We start from the raw sequence: 25,032 nt of genomic DNA on the forward strand, positions 1-25,032 counted from the left end.
CGCGCCCCAGACACCTGTCTCCCACTGGCCACCGCCGCTGCCCCTCACCCCGCCGTCCCCTCGGCCATTGGGCCCAGGGAACCCTTCGTCATCCCCGGCCTCTCGCCGAGTCCCGCCTCCGTCGCCGGGTCATTTAAGTTTATCACAAATAAATAAATAAAGGAGGAAATAGAATTGCGTAGAAAGTAAAAGCAGTCGGGAAGGGGGGGGTATGCGGGGGGCGTGTAGGGAAAGAAGAAAAGGCGGGGCGGAGGACAGCCAAACTTTATAGTGTCTGTGTTGACCAATCACGGGCCACTCCAGTCCGGTCTGACGGGCACTCTCAGCCAATAGCCTCCCACCTCTGGGATCACTGAACCGCCGGCTGAGGCTGACCTCTCCAGACTGGGCGAAAAGGCGGCGGGGAGGGGCCGAGTTGGGAGGGTGCTGACCAATGGCCTTGCAGCAGTCCTCTGAGCGACGTTTCTGCGCCCCAATAGGTGTTTGAGATAGCGGATTGGGCTTTTTCTAGCCCAATCGGCGGTGGTAGAGATGAGGGAAAAGGGGAGGGGGGGGCGGGACCGGAGAGGGGAGGAGACCGAGTGCATTTTGTTTATGGGCGGCAACCTCACGAGGAGCGTCCCGTTCTCATAGGCTCCCTGAAGCGAAGAGTGGCAAGAGAACAACCCAATCGCGGGGGAGCAGAGCGGGTTCGCGGCGCGAGGCGCCCAATGTGGACCTTCTGCCGAAGAAGTAAGGGCGGGGAAGTTTAGGAGTTGAGGAAAGAAGATTAAAGAGCGTGCGGAGGTAACGCCGAAAACTCTAATTTGTTGCTGGGCGGGCGGGAGGGAGGGGTGTGCGCTTCCAGCGGGGGGTGAGGCGTCCGCGAGGCGCTGGGAGTCGGGGGCGGCGGGACGGGGAGAGGAGGGGAGTGGGGGGAGAGGCTGGTCGGGGGAGCGAGCCGGAGCGGCGAGCCCGCTGGCCGGCGGCCGGCAGGGAGCGCGCGCCCCCGCGCCCCGCCCCGCTCGCGCCGCCTCTCCCCGGGCGCCCCTCCTCGCGTCCGGCTGTGGCGACGTCCTCACCCGACCCCGCGGGCCGGGGAGGAAGGGAGCGCGGGAGGGTCTCTGGCTCCAGGAGCGGGCGGGGCCCTGTCCTGCAGCTGGAGACGTGTGTGCGCTCTCCCTACTTTTTTTTTTCCTACCCCTTTGCGCCTGGAGCTGCCGCTTCCAAGAAGAGGAGCCGAGGGCGACTAGCCTGGGCTCCGGAGCTGCTCAAAGCGTCCGCTTGCCTCCCGCCCCCTCTTGTCCACCCTCCCTCCCTCCTGTCCTCTCTACTTGCGCTGGCCCTTGCGGTCTCTGGAGCGTCTGCAGAGCACCGGGGAGCGGGGGGCGTCTCCGGACCACGGAGCTCCCGGCCCCCGCCTGCTTCGCTGCAGTGACTAGACTCTGCGCTCCCCTTTCCCCTCTCCTCTGGGCTCCTCTGAAAACATGAACACAGCAATAGCCGAGACAAAAACGGCTGGAAGCTTTCGGAAAGTTTAAAAGAGACGCACTCTATGACATTGTTTAAGCGTGGCTTTACATCGGGGCGGTTTGCTGGTCCTCTCCCGCCACCCGGCCCACGCCCCCCACCCCCTCTCCGCGGCAGTGAACCGGCTTTAAGGCTGCTGAAGAGGCAGGGATTTCCTCAAAGTCCTATTGATAAACACACACTTGCACAGCATATGCCAGGCACACACACACACACACACGGTAAACAAGAACTAAAAACACAATATGGCGAGCAGCTACACTACTACTACCTAGCGCTGGTATCCGCTGGTCGGGAACCCCGAGCGGGCTGAATGGGGTCAGAAGCAGGATGATGGTTCTGCCATTGAAAGGAAGCAAAAGTAACTGTGGCTTAAGCGCTGTCCTCAGAATCAGCATTGGCCCAGGCTGAACTGAACATGTTAACTTTCTAGACGTGTGGAAATTGTCTTCATCATTTACCATTAAAAAGACCAAAATGTTGCCAAAGGCGAGAGTTTTTTTTTTTGTTTTTGTTTTTGTTTTAACTGTGTGATCAGTTTATGTGTGAATTCAGCTCATCAAATGAGCAGAGGTCAGATTTTATCCCAGTGTTTACAAGTGAACGCAGATCTAAAGTTACTGTAGTAACTCGTTGCTTTTGAAAAATGTTGAAACCTAGATTCTAACGACCGATTTGTAAATAAATCCTATAGCTGTAAACACTCCTTAAGTTGTTAACAAACTCAGAAATGGTTTACTCTTCTACCTGTTGCTCTTAATCCCAAGTAACCTTTGCTATCACGTGGGAATATTTAAAATGAACCTTCCTCCCTCCCCCCCCATACCCTCCACATGTAAATTTGACCAGGCCAGATTTTTCTGCTTTATGCATTTTTATGCTTTATAATTAGGTGTTTCTAGGAAAAGGACAAAATCCTCAAAAAACAATTTACATTGATTTTTTCATCCCTTTGTTTGCTCTTGGTTATTTTTATTCAGACTATATCCAAGTTATCCATGCACATACAGTGCTCCCGTATCATTGTGCCTTCTCAGGAATAGTCTCTCAAGAAAGCTTTTGGAATTGTCTTTGAAGAATTGTTAATGTTACTCATTGTGTAGTGCTCAAGAATCAGTTCCTAAAACCGGGGTTGTGAGTCCATTGAGCTCAATTTTGGGAGGCTTTAGGCTTAAAAATACTCAAATTAACAGGAGAGAAGAAATTTTATAGAAATTTATTAGCTGCTCAGTGAGTCCAGCAGTTTGGTTGTTTGGCTTTGTGATTTCACATCTCACAGACCAGTGGAATACAGGCCTTTTGCATATGAAGATCAGGTGACAAATTAACTGGCTACCAAACTCCAAAGCAGTACATCCTTTTCATGGTGAGGTCCTGATTTTAACAGACTAAATAAGTTTAATATTAAAATTGTCAAATTTTATTCACTTTCAGGAAGAAGTCTTTATGCTTAATGTCTAGTCCAGTTAAGATGTCAGTATTTTGAGATTATTACTGCACCAAGAAAATCCAGATATAATTCACGTGTACACTGACTAGCCATTGGAAGGCAATATGAGTTTAAAAGGAATAGTAGAGGAAAGAAGAACTTTCATGTGAGGGTTCTAATTTGGGGTGCCTGTGTATGCTTAGAACTACTAGTTGATGTGATGCCAGGAAGTTTTTGAGACCCACAAATATACAACTACTTTTGTTGTCAAATTAATACAAATTTGACCTCTTTGTATAGAAATAAAATCTATGAAAAAAAGTCATTTTAAATGAATTGGTTTTATCTCAGAAGTGAAAGTCTCCAGACTTTCTCTGACAAAATTGGAGTTCCTAGGGAAAAAAAAAGGCTACACTGAATAATTCCATAATTTTAGAAGAGCAATAAAAGGTACAATTAAGTTCCTTTAAAAGATCTGACATTTATAAATGAATTACAAATTTACAAATTATTCTGAATATTTTAGAATGAGTGGAAAGTAGATATTTCTTTAAAACATTTTGAGTAAAAAAAGTGGAACTTGATGAGCTCTGCTTTATTCTCTGAAATAATCATGTTTTTCTGTAATGATTGTTTAAATTCAACAACTTGTTTTAGACACTCTTCTAGACACTTGGGAGGTAAGGTGAACAAGAGATGAAATTGTCTACATTATAGAGTTTACATTCTAATGTCACATTCACTTTGTATGCTTTAGATTGTAAAGGAGAAATTTTTGAATGAAACTTTAAAACCTAGCTGTTTTCTCCATTTTGGGGAATGTGTTCTGAAAGAGCTTACAGTTTGAAGGGCAAGGGAGTGTTTAGCAATTGCCAATGATAAAGGAAAAGCTTATTTTGTTTCTCGTTTTTATCCTTTGTTATTGTTATGAAACTTTCTCCATATACTAGGGTAGGTTAAAAAAACAACAGAATAGGGTGTTTTTTCCCCCCTTAATTTTTAAGCATGCCTTTGAAATAAATAAAATGTTTATATATATATATTACATCTATGGCTTGAAATTTACTGTAAAATTCTTATGGAGCTTTTGTTAGCAAATTGTGGTAGAACATCACCTAGAATATCTGCAATGTTTTAGTTAGAAAGAATAAAAATAGGTGTGGAAATCAATTTTTTTTTTCCAGTTGAAAATTTGTTGTAATTATCAATAATTTACAGGTGACATTAAAGAGAGGCCTGCAAAAAAAAGAGAGAAAAAAAGCTTTGTTATTTAAACCTTTCTTTCAAACTACAAAAGCATTTGATTGGCACTTCTCTGATGTAATAGAACATTTGTAATGCAAGAGGAACATTACAGAAGATTTTAGCATTACTTTAAATCTAATCATTTAGTCTTTATGTGTAAAAATCCAGGATTTCTAACAGAAGGAAAGTTGGTGCCTGGCTAAGGGTGTATATGATTTAACAATGAGTTTGTTGCTTCAAGTAGTGGATTCCAAAACCGAGTTCATGGTTCTCAAATAAGAAGGTCGGATTTTCTTCATGTTTCTTTGTCATGGTGAGTCTTATATTGTTAGCCAAATGTGAGTCAAGTAGGGTAACTCTTTTTATACATCCCTCAGCCTCTGGTCTTCCAATCCCCTGTTGTGAAGGGTGTGTGTTCCTTATACCTTCATTAGACCTCTATGCTTATTTGTAGCATAATCACCTCTTCCAAAAAGGGTGCATATTAATGAACTTTAGAGAAAGTTAAGGTTGCCTCTATTTGAATTCTGACTTGCCAGCTTCTGAAAACTGTAAATAGGAAGATATAGGAAAAAAAAAGCAGAGACTATAACTAATGGAATATGTAGTTTTAGCTGAAATCTTTTTTAAAGAGCAAAGTGGAAGAATGGTTGCTAGAATGTTAAAAATGAACTTTTCCTAATTTTAGTGAGAATGGTTGATGTATGTGTGTTTATGTACATGTGAGTATATATTTTTATATGAGCAATTTGTGAAGTCATATTTCAGTACTGGGTAAATAATTGCAGTCCTGCCTATGGTCCTTGACATGGAAGGCATTCAAAGTTCCCAGGTGATATTGTTTAACTCACTTTGTTATCAGAAGTTTGTTCTGAGCAATATGAAACACAAGCTAATCAAAACTTTGTAAATTTTGTAATAATTTGGATTAAAATATATTTTGGAAGGTGTTTTTTTTTTTTTTTTTTTTTAAAGCATGATTACCAAGCAGCTCATAAAATAAATGAAAGCTAAGTGAAAAAGAGTTTTTAAACCATGGATCTATATAAGAAGACAATTGAGAATTTCCAAAAGAGGTATTGATAGGGCAAAAATTAAAATCTTGACATCTATCAAATTTTTATAGTATTAAGTAAGCATGACTAATTCTATTACTATTCATATTTTTAGGTACATGTAAGTATGTGTACAGTGCATTTTAAGTCAAAATTTGGGGTGTTATTGGCTAGACACAGTTATTTCTTTGCCAGAGACACTAGGCTGTGTGAGGGCTAACCATCTGTCAAGTGATAGAGACAAAGAAAGGTTTAAATTACTAGTCTAAAATTTCCACAAACTTGTTTTGAATTGTATTGTCATTTTGTTTTGGCCTTCATACTCTATGTTGAATATGCACTTGGTCAGTCACCCCACTTTGTTTTATGAACAAACTATTCAAGGTCTGGATGAGGTTATTGTCACATCTGATGTGATCTAGAGGCAAGATAAAATATGTTTTGATTTTGCTTTTATGTCAAGATAAAAAATTCACAATTGGGCCACCTACTAGCAGTTATACAAATGACTTTAAGCACACGTATTTTCACCCACCAATTCTGAATTTTGGGTGTCTTAATTCTTTTGCTTTATATATTCAAGCCTTGATTTTAAACCCATTCCTGAGCTGGTAGGGGGAAGTAGCAACAGGAATCCAGATTGCCTGTTTTAGGTACAATATGGTGTGATGTGAAATTGAAATAGCAGATTGGTGAGAAACTTTAGTTTCAAACAAATATAAACTAGTTTGCTCAGTGAAGTCATACACAAAACAGTAGTCTCTATTGACAAGGCAAACTTTTTTATTTTTATTTTTTCCCCCAGTACGGTAATTTCCACATTATGAGGTCACTGTTTCTTTAGGCCAGTAGTCTATTACCAAGGCATTATATAAGAAAAAGAAGCCCTAATATTTCTGACTGTAATGATATACTTAGTTATGGCAGACTGAGGAATTATTTATAGCAGTGCTAATTATATCAATAAAAATAGCAATATTAATGCTGTGAGTGTCAAAATCCATTTCTGACAGTATGTGGTAAATAGAACTATAGTCAAACAAAGCAGCCAGCCTGTCTCCACTGTTAGCTCATGAATATGTACTTCAGGAAAAATATACACACAGTTTAGAGAATTGGGTGTACTGATTTAATCTTTTTCAGTTACTTTTGACTTTTAAAAGATGTTCTTTATTTCTAATTCATATATTATTAAAAGGACTTGGATTTTTGGTTTTTAAATTCTTGGTATCTATTTTACTGTGAGTAGTAAGATTCTTGATATTTATTTATAGTTAAGTATGCTAACCATTTAAAAGACAATGCAAGACAAAACAAAAACCATTACTACAATTCACACACACACACACACACACACACACACACACACACAAGCACTTTTAGATGTGTTTTTAGACTTCCTTTAGATGCTAAAAAGTACCCTTTTCCATGTTTTTAAATTTTTTTTTATTTAATAAGTCTTTATTTTTCAGATTATTACAGTTGTTCCTCTTCCCCCTCCCCCCATAGTTCTCCTCCACCCAGTTCACACCCCACCCTCTGCCCTTATCACCTCCTCCCAACTGTCCTCATCCATAGGTGTACCATTTTTGTCCGATCTCTTCCCACACCCTCGAGAATTGTTAGTTCACTCCCTTTCTATGTCCCTGATTCTATTATATTTAACAGTTTATTCTGTTCATCATATTTTTTTATTCACTTGATTTTTAGATTCACTTGTTGATAGATAGGTATTTGTTGTCACTTTGTTGTTCATAATTTTTATCTTTACCTTTTTCTTCTTCTTCATCTTCTTAAAGAATATCCTTCAGCATTTGGGTTTGATGGTGATGAACTCCTTTAGCTTTTTCTTGTCTATGAAGCTCTTTATCTGACCTTCAATTCTGAATGATAGCTTTGCTAGGTAGAGTAATCTTGGTTGTAGTCACTTTGAATATTTCTTGCCACTCTCTTCTGGCATGCAAAGTTTCTGTTGAGAAATCAGCTGACAGTCCTATTGGTATTCCCTTGTAGGAAACTAACTGTTTTTCTCTTGGGGAAAGTTTTCTGTCATTATTTCTTCAAATAGGTTTTCAGTATCTTGCTCTCTCTCTTCTTCTGGCACCCTCATAATTCGAATGTTGGTACACTTGACGTTGTCCCAGAGGCAACTTTTCTGGTTGGGTGTTTTTTGCTTCTTTGTATTTCACATCTTTGACTTGATTCTTGGGATCTTCTAGTCTGCAGTTGGACCTCTGTATATTATTCTTTATTTCAGTCAGTGTATGCTTAATTTCTGGTTGGTCCTTTTTCATATTCTTGAAGGTCTCACTAAATTTATTGGAGGTTTCTAGAAGATTCTTGAGTAACCTTATAACTGTGGTTTTGAACTCTATAACCAATAGTTTGCTATCCTCCATTTCTTTCATTTGTGACCTGTTATTTTGTCCCTACATTTTGGCTGCTTCCCTGTGTTGATAGAGTGGCTTTGTGTGCGAGGTGTCCTATAGGGCCCAGTGGTTCAGCCTCCCTAATTACTTGAGGTAGACACTCTTGGTGAACCCCTTTCTGGGCTGTGTGCACAGTCTTGTTGTAGTTAAACTTTGATTGCTTTTGTTATCACTGGGAGGAATTGACCTCCAGGCCAGTTGACTGTGAGGATCAATTGTGCCTATGCTGGGAGAACTTTTGTGCTGGAGACACGCTTATGGGACAGGACTTGCTTCAGTGGGGCTTTGACAATCACTGAGTCTGCCCCCTGAGTATGTTTCTTATGGATGTGAAGAGTTGTAATCTGGATGGTCTCACTCTGGTCACTGGGTACACGGGCTCTTGGATCTCCAAGGAGGTGCAAAGTCAACCACTGCCTGAAGCCACCCAGCAGGAGCTACAGAGAGAGCTGCAGGTTACTGTATTCCTCTTTGTTGGGTTTGGAGGTGCCCAGATGAGGCCCAGCTGTGAAGCAATACAAGTTGCTGTTGAGCTTTGGGTCTTCTTTTGGAGGCTCTGGGTCTCTCTGACCCAGCTGCAATACGTTCGGTTTCAGGTTGCAAAGGGCCAGGCCATTCATATGCAAAAGTCTCTGTACACAGCTTGGATGGGTTGTAAATTGTGTGGGGCGGAATCTCAGGGAATCACCAGGGCGGAGCAAACAGCAATGGCTGACCCTCAGCCCTGTCCCAAAGAGGTTCCTGGGTTTCTGTGTCCCATGGCACCGTGCAGGAACAAGGATCGCTTGCAAGCACCTCTGGGAGAAAGCCGTCCTCATGTTCCGGCCAATGCCAGACAGTCCAGTTTCTCCCCGTATGAGTCTGGGTCCCCAGAGTCTCGCCTGGAACTGGAGTTCAGAGCAGTTAGGAGCTTGTATCTCCCTCCCAATTGAAAAAGACAACAATGTTCTCAGTTGCCAGTCCCTTTCCATGTGTGTGAAACTCTTTACTTCCACACTTTACTTATGCACCTCTGCACCTCCTCTGAGTCTCAGTGTGCTTTTCTTTTTCCTTCTAGTTTTATAATTTCCATTCAGCTAGCTTTCCTGTGGTTCTGGATAATACCCGTTTTTTCTTTTAATTGTAGTTTTGAAGTTCTTGTGCGAGGCAGCAAGTTCAGGTGTTTATCTATACTGCCATTTTGGTTTCTCGAGTCTTTTCCGTGATTTTGATGTAAGGAAGTGCATATATTTACTTTGGTGTGTTTTCATTACTTTTGAATTTATGATATTTTATCCTTTTATTGATTTCAGAGAGGAAAGGTGAGGGAAAGAGAGATAGAAACATCAATGATGAAAGAGAATCATTGATGCCTGCCCCCCACTGGGTATTGAGCCTGAAACTTAGAAATGTGCCCAGACCAGAAATGAAACTATGACTTCTTGGTTCTTATTCCAGTGCTTAACCTCTGAGCAACACTGGCTGGGCTGAATTTTATGATATTTTAAACTTTCCTAGGAATATAAAATCAAGGTAGTAGAAGTCATTAAATTTAAAAGTTTTAACTTAAAAGGGACAACATGTAACTTTTCAAACCCCTGCCTCAATATATTATATTTAACTCTCTTATGTTACTATACATTGCCAAAAGTCTTAAATGTAGAGTTAGGAAAGATTATCCTCGGTCTAGTGCTGCCACTATCCTAGCTCTAGTTGTATGATCTTGGGCATGTCATATAATCTCTTTAGATCTTTTTCCTGAGCTTCAACTTCAGGGATCCTTTTAGTTTTAATAATATGAGTATGTTTCTTTCAACAATCAAATATTTTAGTTAATGTTAGTGGAAGTGATGGTTAGGGTTCCAGAAAAGAGTATATGTAAATATAGATAATGTTAGTGGAAGTGATGATTAGGGTTCCAGAAAAGAGTATATGTAAAGTATTTGACTTTGCTTTTGATTTTTAGTTCGTGATAAAACTTTTTTTAAATGATATAGGTAGTTAATATTATGTACTTATAATCTTTTATAATTGGTTATTATGATAAATTTATTAGTTTACATAAGTAAACTTTTTTACCAACTTCACTCATGAAGACATGTTGATATTAGAATTTATAAATATGATATTTTCACCTTTCACTCTACCTAAATTTGATTAACTGGGAAAGGCAGGTAATACTAACCCACAGTCATTTTCTAATTTCATAAAACAGTATAGTCAGATAAATTGATATATTTCTTCAAAGTGAAAAGATAAACTTCTTTTTTGTGCCTCTCTAAGCAAAAAGTCAGGAGCCATCTCCGTATAGATCTTATAAAATTGTTAATTTTTAACTACTGCTTGATTTTTGATCAGTATAATATACCCATCTGCAGATAGATTTATATAAAAGGGTTGATAAGACAGACAAAAGAAGTTGACCATTTTGATGAAGAATAGTGGAAAGAAGCTGTATTAGAAAAGACTTTACAAATATCATATTTTCACTTTTTATATAGAAACAAACTGCCACAATTCTAGTGTCCCTACTTGATAGGTCTTTATTTAAATAAACCCCAAAGTTTTCATTTAACATTGAAAATAAAAATTCACTCTCAGTTTTATTTAAATTGACTCCTATTCCTTTTGCTGGTAGTGAGAAGCTCAAAACCATCAAATACTTTGCTGTTTCCATTTGTCAATAGGTAATGTAGAGAAAGCTATACTATCTGAATCCCCCACCCCCTTCCCTACATCCATCCACAGCTCTAGATATTCCTGGCACTGGTTGTAACATTTTTATAAATCACCTCATAGACAGAATATACAGCACACTCTCTAATACAGCGTGGAGAAAATTAGGTTTACAGTTATGAATTAGTGAAACAGTTTATTCTTCCATTATTATTTATTAATTATTGTATTATTTTCCATACCCACAACTGTTACTTGCCCTGTGTATTAGATAAGGGTAACTTATTCAGGCCTTCTTAATGTCTAGTTGATAGACATGGCAAGAAAATTTAGATCAACAATTCAACACAAAAGGTGATGAGTGTTTTAATTTGTGCAAATAAAAGAAAAATTATTCTAAGTGATATTTTGAAGGGAAGCTGAGTCCTGGCCAGTTTGGCTCAGTGGAACGCTTGTTGGCCCTCAGACTGAAGGGTTCTGAGTTCAGTTCCTATCAAGGGCATGTACCTTGGTTGCAGGCTCAATCCCCAGCTCTGGTGGGGAGTGGATGCTGGAAGCAACCAATCTATATGTCTCATGTTGATGTTTCTTTGTCTCTCCCTCTCCCTTCCATTCCCTCTAAAAGTCAATGGAAAAATATCCCCAGGTGAGGATTAATAAAAATCCTATCTAATAAAAGAGTGATATTCAAATTGACCATCATTCCAACACACATGATGGCTGCCCCCATGCGGACACAAGATGGCTGCTATAAGATCAGGGGAGGGGAGTTGGAAGGGACCAGACCTGCAGGGAAAGACAGTTGGGGGGAACCCAGGCCTGCAGGGAAAGACAGTTGGGGGGAATACAGGCCTGCAGGGGAGGGCAGTTGGGGGAGATTTAGCCTGGAGAGGATGGCAGTTGGAAGGAACCAGGCCAGCAGGGTAATGCTGTTGGGGGGAAGGGGGTACTGGGCCAGCAGGGAAGGGAAGTTGGGGGTGACCAGGCCTTCAGGGGAGGACAGTTGGGGGCAACTAGGCTGGCAGGGAAGGGCAGTTAGTGGTGACCAGAGTGGCATGGGAGAGCAGTTAGGGGTTACTGGGCTAGCAGGAGAAGGTACTTGGGGGCGACCAGGTCTGCAGAGGTCAGTTAGGGGCAATCGGGCCAGCAGGGAAGCAGTTAGGCATTGATCAGGCTGGCAGGGATGTCGTTAGGGGGTGATCAGGCTGGCAGGCAGACGTGGTTAGGGGCAATCAGGCAGGTGAGTGGTTGGGAGCCAGCAGTCCTGATTGTGAGAGGGATATCTGACTGTCCATTTAGGCCTGATCCTGGATCATTTAGACATCCCTTGAGTGGTCCCAGATTGGAGAGGGTGCAGGCTGGGCTGAAGGACACAAACACATCCCCCTCCCCTCTGTGCACAAATTTCGTGCACCAGGCCTCTAGTAAATAAATAAAATAGTAGGGAAGCTGAGTTTAGTCTTACTTAGCTTTATATTCAGCAGTTGTAATGAGGAATGAATATAGATTATTTTCTAAAGGCAATGGTGCAAAAAAGACTAGTAAAAATATTGGTGGGAAGCATAGTGAAAAGAAAATAAATACACTCTGCTCTTGTGCTAAACAACAATAATAATAGCAAGAATAGCCAGTATTTATTAAGAATTTACTCTGTATCAGACATTGGTTATATCTACATTTTTTCAGTTAATTCCATAATCCCATGAGACAGGTACTTTTATTGTGCCCTTTTAAAAGAGACACTGTGGCTCAGAAAGGTTAAGTAACTTGTTTGAAGTCACACAGCTAGTGTATAACAGCTGGGAATGCAAACTCAAATTCAGTTTTAGAGAACCTAAAGCTTTTAATCACCATCCTATCATGCTTCTATTCTGGGACCATTTTCACTCAATGCATGGCCATATTTGTACTGGTAATTTTATTTTGAGAAAGTTATAGTGGCTTTGGAGAAGGGCACAAGGTGAAAGGTATAAGTGGGAGAAATGGTTGCTATGGTAGAGTCTGTTTTTAAAATTTAACTCTTCAGCTTAGAATAACAAATGTGGAGAGAGAATTTGTCTAAAGGTTTACAGTGGGTGGACTGAGTATTGCTGCCTCATTTGGTTCAAGGAACAACAGTATTTCCTTGAACTGTTAAAGTAGGAGCAATTCAAAGGAATCATTAGATACTGGGAAGATTGGAAAGGTAAAAATAAAAAAGAAGTAAACTTAGATTGAGTAAGAACTAGGGATCATGCAGGAAAAAAAAATGAAGACAGAAATACAATTTATTAAAAACTGGCAGATCCTTCAGACTGTGGAAAGTCCTTAGATTTATTTGTTTGTACCCTTACATTTGTTGCAGAAACCAACAGCTGGCTTAAATAGGGACTGTCTGTGTTTGGGATAGAAAGACTGCTCAGGTTTTGACACAAAACAAACATGATCACCAATACTAACTTAGAATTAGTCAATAAGTTTAGGTGTATTACAAAGAAATGCAATTTAGTACAAAATATATATGTGGTAAACCTGAGAATGGTTGTTATATGTAAGTGCCTACTTTGTGCCATTCCATTATGAGATCACTTTTTTTTGGGAAATTTATAAGTTGCTATTTGCTGTTTATTTGCCAAATATAAGAAAACACTTGTTAGCTTTTCTAGGGATTGGATAGGTGAAATGAATAATACTTTAACTTTATTTAATTTCACTATGTAGTTTAACTTTTTATCTCCTACTTAACACATTCATTGAGTTTTAAACTAGGCTATATACCAGGTTTAAGGTGGAATAAAATCTTATATAACTTTAACTTTTCATTTAGCTTTAATTTGTCACCATATTGAAAGAAAGGTTTATTTTTATGTGATAGGATAAATACATTTCTATCAGAGTTTTAGGCTCAAATCATCAGCCCAAGTAAAGTCAGTTTGGATTATATTTAGGATAGCCAACATGAATTAATGGAGAGGGAATTAGGGAAACTGCAAAATGAATTTTTATTTCTAATAATTTTAATGACATCAAATCAAGCATAAACTTATATGTATGCCATGTATACATATTAACTCACTCTTTTATATAAGGTATTGTAGACTTCAAAAGTTTTTAAGAGTTAATATTCATTGTTGATATCTGAATGGAGTAAAAGAAGAAAGTGCTTATACTCTCACTTTTGTGACTTTACTTTTCCTTATGACAATATTTTTTATTTTTTCATACTTATTTTAGTGCATTAGGAAATATGGTGCAATAATCGTTTTGTATGTTTCAAATGGATGCATCACTAAGAAAAATACACTGTAAATTTAGGAAGGAGATCAGTTTATGCATGATACCCTTTCCCTTTAAGTTCATTGTCATTGGAACTTTTCTGTTCTTATTCTTTTGACATCTTATAGTACCTAGTCTTTTAAACAGCTATGTAGTTTGCACCTGACCCATAGAGAAATACCTTTGAAAACTAGTGCTCTCAGTAATGTTTTATGTTTTATTGAAGGGTTGAGAACAAGGCAGTACTATGTTCAGGGGTGATCTGAACTGAAAAACAGTATGGAACGTAAAGAGCAGGAGTCTAGTCCCTTCTGCTTCAGATATCTTACATCATAGTCTCAACATTTGTTACTCAGGTGAATTGCCAAAGTGTATAAAAGCCAAAAGTAAAGATTGTTTTCCCCCCTGTAATTTTCTTTTATGCGTACCTCTGCTTCTGTCTATTATTTGTGTAATGTTGAGTTTTATTTTGCAAAAATGGGTGCATCCAGTGTAAAGTGATTTGATTCGGTTTGAGTTTAGTGTTTTATATGAAGTTTAGCTCTTGACTCAAATTCTGACATTCATCCCTCAGGAAAAGTAGCATTTAGAACTGTAGTTCCTTAAGGGCAGATTCCATGTTTTATTATCTTTAAAGCCTTAGTGCTTAGCATAGTATCTGGCACACTGGAGGAATTCAGTGTTGATCAGGCTCTTTTGTAATTGTTAAAGGAAGATTACTTTGATCTTTGCTTACCAGGTTTCTTATTCCCTCATCTTCTTTTGACTGGCTCAAATTTAGCATTGTTATCATTATTACCTATTATAGGCTTTCTCTGTACTTCTCTCAGTTCCAAACATTTTTACACATGCTTATGATCTTTTCTCTTTTTATTTAATGAAATTCTATCATCACAGAGGTTCCAATAAAAAACTGTATTTACCGTGATTCAGAAAAGAAACATATCAGATATCACCGATCAGCAGAAAAGTAAATCTACTACAATCAATTCAGGATATTGTGTTGAATAGAGTACACAGAATTACACTACCTAGTGATTCAAGGATGAAACCCAAATTTCATATCCTATATGATTCCTATCTGGATAATAGGACAGGCAACCCATAGTATTTTTTACACTTAATAGATGGCAATTGAGATTTGAAACATTCTGTATGATCTTTCTAATTCTTAATAACAACAAAAAATAAAGTTCATAAAATTTCATACAACTAAAAGAGTTTTTGCTTATTTTAACTTATTTTCTAAGTTGTTTAGAATTCTAGTCTGGTGAAATGTTTTAATATTGGGTGATTTAATATTGGATATCCTTAGCTCTTCTAGAAAGCAAAAAATGTAGTACCGTATTTTTCGGACCATAAGATGCACTTTTCCCCCCCAGAAGTGGGGGGAAAAAGTCCCTGCGTCTTATGGTCCAAATATAGCCTACACATATACTTTAAAAAAAAGTTTTTTTACTTGCCCGGCTCTGTGTGGTCTCTGTGTGCTTGCCCGGCTCTAAAATGGTTCTAAATGCTGCTGTTTACTTTACAGGGTTGATTACATGTGTTTATGACTGTGATGTTGGGTTTTAATGCACATAAAATATTTTAGGACACTATTTGTTTCAGAATCTTTTTTTCTTCATTTCCCTTCTCTAAAAACTGGTGCGTCTTATGGTCCGGAGCGTCTTATGGTCCGAAAAATACGGTAATTGGCTGTGAACAACATGGAGAGTGATATCATGTAAACCACCATGTAGAAAGTATGTTTAATTCCTATATAATGGCTGACATTCTTTTTCATAATTATAAGACTTGCTAGTTAGACATTGGGAAAGTTACATGATTGGCTAAGGTCATAATTAGTCTTTTTACTAACTGAAGCTACAGTAAATTGATTTGAAGTTGTTTCCAAACAAAAGATAATTATGTTCTAAATAATTAAAACTGGGATTGCATTGAAGCTTACTACAAGTGATTAATAGCTGTAGTATGTTTTGGAATCTGTATCTAAGCATTAGGAGAACATAACATTTTCATATATTCAGGGATATATTTTCTGAGAAAAAGTATTGATTATTGGAAATAATTATAATGAAGTCCCAGACACACTGCAGACTCATATACCTCCCTTCCTCAATATTTTTAAAATTAAGGATTCTAAAAACCAGATGACCTTTCAATGGCTACCTTCCCCTTCATTTTCAATTTCTGTCTGCTTTTCTGAATCAGATTGCTGCTGAGATTTATAAACAGTTGTCATGACACCCTGGGCAGGAAAACACTACTTTCAAACTTTTTTGTACTTTTCAGTTGGGCAAACAACTAGAGACTGCTACTAGAGTCAAAAGGTAAAGATCAGAAAACAGGAGATATTGGGAAGAAGAGCTTGGGCTTCAGAGGTCTCTGAACCACTGTGGGAGAAGATCAGTAATCACCTCTTTTACGTTTCTAAGTCTCCTCAGCTAGCTGAAAAGCTAAAGTAGCTAAATATGCTAGTTGAGTTTTCTCTGTTTCTGAGGATGCAAAGAAGTAAGAAGTGAGGACAACAGAGATTCTCCTCCTAATGCCTTGGCAGGGAATGGACTGGCTGTCTACCTTTTCTTTTCACTAAGTGTGATACTTTTGCCATTTAGGATACTCCAACAACCAGACCTGCGTTGTCAATGAGAAAATAACAGTCCATTGAAGGGGACCGAGTAGTGGAGGAGAGAGGAAGATCAGGTAGGAAAATCAGAGTAGACACTGCAACTAGTGTTATTGGCAAAATAAATGAAACCTGAGTTTGAAAAAAAGCATTTGTGGAAATTCAAATATAGAATAAAAAGAATTTTAGGTACTAAGAAAAATATATCAGCTAAACAACTCAGTGGAAAAATCAAAGGAGAACATCACTGTTGAAACAAAAATCAGTGAACTGAAAAATCAAGTGCAAGAAATATATCAAAACACATAGAAAAAAAAACATGATGAAAATCTTGCATAAAAGGGATGAGTCTTGAAGGATGGATTAGAAGTAAAAACGTGAATAATAGGAGTTACAGAGGGAGAAATAAAAACAGAGGAGAGGTATAATTTAATAAGAGAACATTTCTCTGAGATTCAGAAAGATCAGATTCTGGATTGAAAGGGATTTTACGTTTCAGGCCAAATAAACTTTTCTACAGATGATTTATAGTTTGAGATCAAATCAAACTGTAGTTCATACCCATGTCAAGGTTGACATGCAGCTTATATCCTTTGATAAAACTTAGGTGGTATATTTCAGTGTGTTCAGAGTTTATTTTCTTTGGTTGGTACCTTCTGTATCAGTTGTTAAATATTTCTAACTAGAAGCTCTGGGCACGAAATATATCTTAGGTTCTGTAATGATTTTAACAAAGTAACAATAAAGAAATGAAAACATTTAACAATATTTAAGAATATAACTAGGAATCAGCATATAATATGATTTGAGACTAACCCCTTGACTTCTGTGTCTCAGAATCTTAATCTTTAAAAGAGTATATTTTTCTCACTTATTTCACACAATTCTCTGTGAGGGTTAAATGAAATAAGTGTCTAAGTGCTTTGAAAAACATAATATTTTGTGCAAAGATTGATGATAATGAAAATCTGAAGGCAATCATGTTTTACATTTAATGATCATATACATATATATTTTTTTCAGGTTGCATGTTTGATATTAAGCCTCTTCACATTTTATAATAGAACATATTAGTGATGAAGGTATCAAAGTTTCAAAAAGACAAAACAGTAAGATCAATGGAAGGTGTAAATACATTTAATTGCTCAAAATCCCAAGATGAGTCTTTAGAAATGTGTATTTTCCTGGTCATTGAGAGGAATTTCTTATTCAGGTATATCTCCTGATGACCTTTTGTTCTAAAGAGATATTAATGTTTTATGTGAAATCTGGGCTTTTGTCACATCTGGATAAAATAATAATGTTGAATTTTGTTTTGACTTAATAAATGGCCTAGGACAGCTCAGCACAGCTGTGAAATCTGTTTTTATATTTCATTAGAAATTCTTCTTGTAATTTGTAGCTGCAGTTAATAGTGACTATAGCCTGAATACTTTAGTAAAATTTTTATTGTCCATTGGTAACCAGACACCAAATTTGCAATTGGGTAATTTGGGGTGGTGATGCTAATACAGGGAAATACCTATTTTAGTTTTATTGATTAAAAACAACACTAGAGAAGAGTTAAAAACATTTACATTCTTTTATTATAATCTTCATACACTAAAGTCTATACTGTATCATTAAATACTCGCAGCCTTGGCTTTTTTTGGAAGGTTGTCCAGAAGGACATCTGGTCTAATTAGCATATTATGTTTTTATTATTACAGATTATTATAGATGCCTAGATTTTGGTTTGAAGAATGAATGAACATGTTTCTCTAAGTGTAAATCGATTATTATATTTGACTCTTCTCAAGGATACATCCTCATTCTCTCTATATCTATTTATTTATTTATCTATCTACTCATTTAAAATTTTTCTTTCCCAGTAATTTTGTTTTTACGTTCTCCATAAATATTCTTGCAACTTCATTAGACTGATTTTCTTCAACTTCTTTAGTGTTCCTCCAGTGAGGGAGACAATCTTACAAGAAAATTGAGAAGTTGAATCTTAAAAAAGATAATTTCTCTGCATTTTTTTCAATAGATATTACCCAAGGGTATGAGTAAAAACTACCTGAATTGATTATCTTTGATGCTATATGTTTAGCATAATGAAATAATTTGATCAGGCATATTTGCACTTACTATTTTTTTAATTAATTTATTTATTTTTACATATTTTATTAAATTTTTCCCCCCTCCCTCCCACACATCCCCTCCCTCCCCAGAGTTTTGTGTCCATTGGTTGTACTTATATGCATGTATACAAATCCTTCGGTTGATCTATTATCTCCTCCAGATCTTCCTCCCCTCCCCCCTTTTATTTGACAGTCTGCCTGTTGCTTTACTTTCTCTATATCTGTCTCTTGGTTCATCAGTTTATAATGATCTTTATCATCCACCAATGAGTGAGGTCATGTGGTGTTTCTCCTTCATTGATTGGCTTATTTCACTCAGCATGATGTTCTCCAATTCCATCCAGGTTGCTGCAAATGATGAGGAATTCTCAGCACTTACTATTTGTATATTGATTATTTTTATTAAGTATTAAATTAACAGCAATATTGAAAGATATATATTTTTAATATAACTCTTCACTCTTGCTTAGCAATACTAGTGTTACTAGAGCAGTAGAAGGACTTTTCAGGATATACTGTATGCATTCTTGGGTGTATGTCATTGCAAGTCATTTTTTTAATTCTGTTTTTTTTGCCTCCTTTCAAGAAAATTTCTCCTGTCCAATGATTGTTCTTCCAAATGGAAGTTGCAGTTTGATAGAGAACAGCAAGGGAATCTTCAAGTAATCTATTTATTCTGATCCTCAAGAAACCTAAGTGATATTCCTTTATTATAATTATTAATATTCTCTAAGTCTCTTGTAACTCAGGAAAGTTTATTTTACTTTAAAGTAAACCTTGAATCCCAGAATCTTTCATCAGTATCTTCAGCTTCACTTTGGAATGGGCTGAAACCAAATCATTGTTTCTTAACACTATAGTAAACTTTCCAAAATAATGGCACCAGTCATCCCATTCAGTGGTCAGGCCAGTTTATTTAGTTTATCTTCCAAGTCTTGAGACATGGATGCTCAGTTTTGTTTTGTTTTTTAAACTGAGTTTTAACTTGACTGAATAAAAATATTTACCTGTTCCATTTACTATCTTTTATTTCATTCTTCTTTCATTTGTTATTTTTCACAAAAAAATCATTATTGTATATGTGACATAGTATCAGTTCTCAGGTCATATTTGATCTTTTATTTTCTCAGATGTCCAGAGCTTGTGTAGTGGCATATTTATCAGAGGATTGGCAAGTATCCTGCATAATGTGTCTGGTAGAGACAGTTTTTGACAATTTAATCTGTCTCCATTCCTAATCCTTTGTGTTTCTAGAATACTTGCTTCTTTTGTTTCCCATTCTCTGTGTCTACTTTGATTTTTAAAATAAAGTATATAATCAGATAGTAAATATGTTTTATTAATAATTTATATTGAAACATATTAAACGATTAATCTACTATTCTAAGTATTTGTTAAATTATGTGAAAGGCAAAGTTAAGAAAAAAGACATTTCTGTGGGATGGAATGAAAATAGATGCCCACAAAAATATTAAAATAATGTGGCAAATAGTTGATTTATGAGACTCCAGTTATTTCTTACAGGTGAAGATATCTCAGGGGGATGTAGATTTGAGAATGTAGAGAAAAGGACTTTCACTGACCTGCAGTAGGGAAAGGTGTTATGATGACACAGCCCACAGAACTAGCTTGTGACAGATCATTGGAAAGGAACACGTGTTGGAAATTTATGGAAAACCATGCATGTTTTTCATAGTAATTGGAATTTTGAGGTAAATTACTAGGCCCTGACTTTTTTTTTTTTTTTTAATCCTTACCTGAGGATATTTTGTGTGTGTGTGTGTGTGTATGTATGTGCGTTCGCACACACACACACTTTAGTGATTTTAGAGATTGGGGGGGGGGAGGTGGAGATAAAAACATCAATATGAGAGAGAAACATTGATTGGTTGCCTGTTGGTACATACCTGACGGAATCAAACCTAAAACCTAAGTATGTAGAACCCACAACTTTTTGGTGGATGGGTCAGTATTCGAAACAACTGAGCGACCTGACCAGGGCAACCCTGACTTTTTAGTTGATACATTTTTGCCTCAAGAGTGGATGTTTGCCGGGACCGGTTTGGCTCAATGGATAGAGCGTCGGCTTGGGGACTGAAGGGTCCCGGGTTCGATTCCGGTCAAGGGCATGTACCTTGGTTGCGGGCATATCCCCAGTAGGGGGTGTGCAAGAGGCAGCTGATCGATGACTCTCTCTCATCGATGTTTCTAACTCTCTATCTCTCTCCCTTCCTCTCTGTACAAAATCAATAAAATATATTAAAAAAAAAAAAAAAAAAAAAAAAAGAGTGGATGTTTAATATTGGAAATTAATATCTAGAGAAGGTAGAACTTGGAGTAGTTGGAAAGTGCGCTAGCTTTGTGAATGTAGGCTTATGGAAAGGTGATTGTCTAGGGCAGTGGTTCTCAACCTTTCTAATTCCGCAACCCTTTAATACAGTTTCTCATGTTGTGGTGAAGCTCAATCGTAAAACTATTTTTGTTGCTATTTCATAACTGTAATTTTGCTACTGTTATGAATCATAATGTCGCGACAGGTTGAGAACTCCTACTGTAGAGCCCAGGTCCATTGGAAAACGCAGATATTTACATTACGATTCATTAACATTTGCAATCTATAGGTTGCTTTGAGTAGTATGGACATTTTGATGATGTTAATTCTACCAATCCATGAACACGGTATGTTCTCTCATCTGTTTATGTCTTTCTCTATTTTTTCAGTGTCCTGTAGTTTTCTGCATATAGGCCTTTTACTTCCTTAATTTTAAGGAGTACCTTTAAGTTTTTTGGTGCGATGGTAAATGGGATTGCTTTTTTAGTCTCTGTTTCTGTAAGTTCACTCTTGGTGTAAAGGAATACCATAGATTTCTTGGCATTAATTTTGTATTCTGCTACATTGCTGAATTCACTTATTAAGTTTTTTATTATGAAGTCTTTAGGGTTTTCTATGTACAGTATCATGTCATCTGCGAATAGGAACTGTTTTACTTCTTCTTTTCAATTTGGATGCCTTTTATTTCTTCTTCTTGTCTGATTGCAATGGTTAGTATGTTGAACAGGAGTGGTGAGAGTGGGCATCCCTGTCTTGTTCCTTCTTAGGGGAAATGGTTTTAGTTTTTGTCATTGAGTATGATGTTGGCTGTGTGTTTGTCATATGTGGCTTTTATTATGTTAAGGTATGATCCTTCTATTCCTATCTTGCTGAGAGTTTTATTGAGAAAGGATGTTGGGTTTTGTCAAATGCTTTTTCTGTGTTAATTGATATGACTGTGTGATTTTTACCTCTCAATTTGTTTATGTGATGTATCACATTTATTGATTTGTGGATATTGTACAATCCTTGCATCCATGGGATAAATCCTAATTGATAATGGTTTATGATCTTTCTGATGTATTGCTGGATCTGATTTGCTAGAATTTTGTTGAGGATTTCAGCATCTATGTTCATGAGGGATATTGGCCTGTAATTCCTTTTCATTGTGTTGTCTTTATCTGGTTTTGGTATTAGGGTATTGCTGGTTTCATAGAATGAGCTTGGAAGTATTCCTTCCTCTTGAATTTTTTGGAATAGTCTAAGAAGCCCTGGATTTAATTCTTGTTTGAATGTTTGATATAACTCCCCTGTGAAGCCATCTGGGCTTTTGTTTGCTGGGAACTTCTTCATGACTACTTCAATTTCTTCCATAGTTATTGACCTATTGAGATTTCTAGACACTGCCTGTTTGAGTTTTGGAAGGTTGTATTTTTCTAGGAGTATGTCCATTTCCTCCAGGTTGTCTAATTTGTTGGAGTAGAGTTGTTCATAGTATTTTTTAACAATTCTTTGTATTTTTGTGGCGTATGTTGTCACTTTGTCTCTTTCATTTCTGATTTTATTTATTTGAGTTCTCTCTGCTTCATGGTGTGCCTGGCAAGAGATTCATCAATCTTGTTTATCCTTTCAAAGATCTAGCTCTTGGTTTCATTGATCTTTTGTATTTTTCTTTTTAATCTCTATGTCTTTTATTTCAACTCTGATCTTTATTATCTTCTTTCTTCTGCTCACTCTGGACTTTTCTTGCTGCTCACTTTCTAATTCTTTGAGTTGTAGAGTTAGATGATTTATTACCATTTTTTTTTTTTTTTTTTTTTTTTTTTTAGGTAGGCCTGTAGGTCTATAAACTTCCTCTCAGGACTGCTTTCATTGTGTCTCATAGATTTTGGATTGTGTTTTATTGTCATTAGTTTCCAGGATGTTTTTAATTTCTTCTTTGATCTCATTGGTAACCCAATCATTATTTAATAGCATACTATTCAGCTTCCAAGTTTTTGAGTGTTTTGGATTGTTTTTATTGTAGTTTATTTCTAATATGCCATTGTGGTCTGAGAAGATGCTTGGTATGATTTCAATCTTCTTGAATATGGGGAAACTTTGCTTGTGAACTAATATATGGTCTATTTTTGAAAATGTCCCATGTGCACTTGAGAAGAACATATATTCTGTGGCTTTGGGGTGAAATGTTCTGAAGATGTCAATTAGGTCCATCTGATCTTCTGAGTCATTTAGAATTGCTGTTTCTTTGGTGATTTTTTTTTTTAGAGGATTTATTTGAAAGTTATTCCCTACCTTGAAGAATCGTACTAGATATTACAAATTTTCATATGGGCATATCTTTCTTAACTCAGTGTTCTTTCATAAAAACTATTTTCTAGGAAAGTGTTACAAACACTTTTGACTGTACCAACTAAATCTCTGGTTCTAGAACCACAAATCATAAAAATGTGAATAAATCTGTCCTAACTTCACTTTAGAGCTAAGATAAACAGTTTAATAATAATACTCATTATCATAGATATCATTATCATTTAATAATACTTAGTATAAAACATCCTTCTTCTTTAGTTCTGGATGGAACTGTTTTTTAGTATTTTCAAAACCAGGTTTGATGGAATGGTAAATGGAAGTTTAATTTTATAAGTTTCTACTTGCAAAACCTTACAAAATTATTTCATTTCACTGAAGCTTAATTAGTTACTGTGAAAAAATAGAATAATGTCAAATTGTATTTGTAGTAAGGATTAAATTTAGTAGTAGATGTAAAAAATTTGTAAGCTGTTATATGAAAGACAAATATAAATTGTTGATGAAGTCATCCATAAATTGAGGACCTCTGGTTTATGAAGAAAAGGAAGAAATGGATTATCATTTAATGGATTTTTGCTATGGGTCAAACAAGACTTTATATCTATTTTCATTTAATACCTTTATCCCATTTTTCCTAATGAGAAAACTGAAATTCAGGGAAAATGAATATCTTGTTTCATTCAGTTTACAGCTCGTGAATGTGGAAGCTTGATGCATATCTGGGTTGGTTTGACTTTAAAGCCCATATTCTTTCTATCAAAACATTCTGCTTCTCATCCACCTAGAGAAGGAGTGTATCGTGCATGAATAATTGAAAATGAGATGAAAAGCTAATCTTTCAGGTTCTCATTAAGATAGTGATGCCTTACATGTATTCTTCCTCCTTTTACTGTCTCTAAATATTTCAAAATGATTTGCTTATTTTTCTTTTTTAACAACAGTATGAGTTGGTTAGAAAACTGAGAGATTTCTGATGTGATTAAGTAACTACATATTGTATATCATAAATGACCTCAGGTCATTTAGCTGAAAAAAGAGTCATGAAGAACATTTATGGTTTGTAATGCAGTTCACAAATCAATAAAATACTTCATAAAAAATTCAAAATTGTTAATTTTAGTGAAGCAAATGGTATATATCATAGATTTCAACTGATTTTTTTTTTTTTGTAATACTAGTAGGTAATCATGATTTCAAATTCATTGATTAGAATTGCCTACCTTATGGAGAAAATATCCCCACAAAAACCAACATTTAAACATTTCTTATCTTTGGAGAGGGTCTGGAAAAAGGCAAATTCCTCATAGTTTGAGTTAAGAAACTAAATTACATTCACTTTATTTCTAAGTCAGCTTTTCATAGTGCAGCTTATTTTGTTGGAAGTGCATTCTCTTTCATAGAACATTAGGCATATCTATACTCACATATAAATATGAAACATTAAAAAATCCAAACAAAAATTATTTTTTGATTATCCATACCTTATTTTCCATTTGACTATTTTTCCAAATAATCAAGTTTATTATATTTTCAAAAGCTCTGGAGAGTGTTATGCTTCCTGCAAAGGTATATTAAATATGTATAAAACAGTAGTATATTTTGCAATGCTTGTGCAATTAATTGATTATTCCTCTTGATAATAGAGTTGCCAGAAGTTATGGTGAAATCCCATGTACATTCATTAAAAAACATTTATTTAGTTATTTAGCACTTAATACATTCAAAGCATTGTACTTTGCACTCTATTAAGGTACAGGGATGGCTACAATATGACTTTCCCTCCAGGAACCATGAAGCTTCATGGAAGAGATAGGCATGTAAGCAACCACCTGTATTTGCCCTAATAAATGTTCCATTTTTGTACAATTACTCTTACTCTTTCCTGGGAAAGAAACTAATTTTTATTGAGTATTCATTATTTGTAGTCATTATACTTCAAAAATTAATACATTTATTGTGCTTTGAATAGTACCTTACAATTTGAAAACACTCAACAAATATTATCTATTATTATTATCAATTTAATATAATCATCAAAACAACTCTACTAGATAGCTATTCTTATTTTCATTTTATAGA

General features: G+C 36.5%; 1 protein-coding gene and 1 long non-coding RNA gene across 3 annotated transcripts in view; one reads left to right on the plus strand and one right to left on the minus strand.

Annotated features, from left to right (window-relative positions):
• Positions 1–648: 648 nt before the first annotated feature.
• ZBTB20 (zinc finger and BTB domain containing 20) overlaps positions 649–25,032 on the plus strand; it is an 821,112-nt gene continuing 796,728 nt past the window's right edge. Inside the window, exons 1-2 of one of the 2 annotated variants that reach the window (XM_045583975.1) lie at positions 649–786; positions 16,196–16,283. The gene's annotated coding sequence lies outside the window, so the exon portion shown is untranslated. The remainder of the gene's footprint in view (positions 787–16,195; positions 16,284–25,032) is intronic. The other variant, XM_036444509.2, reaches the window with a different exon arrangement.
• Positions 2,780–25,032, minus strand: part of LOC118722701 — a 137,912-nt gene continuing 115,659 nt past the window's right edge. The window contains exons 2-3 of the long non-coding RNA XR_004989096.2: positions 9,782–9,787; positions 2,780–2,866 (exon numbers count right to left, since the gene is read on the minus strand). This is a non-coding gene — a long non-coding RNA (uncharacterized LOC118722701). The remainder of the gene's footprint in view (positions 2,867–9,781; positions 9,788–25,032) is intronic.

The sequence above is a fragment of the Pipistrellus kuhlii genome, unplaced genomic scaffold (assembly GCF_014108245.1).
Source record: "Pipistrellus kuhlii isolate mPipKuh1 unplaced genomic scaffold, mPipKuh1.p scaffold_m20_p_2, whole genome shotgun sequence".
NCBI classification, from domain to species: Eukaryota; Metazoa; Chordata; class Mammalia; order Chiroptera; family Vespertilionidae; genus Pipistrellus; species Pipistrellus kuhlii.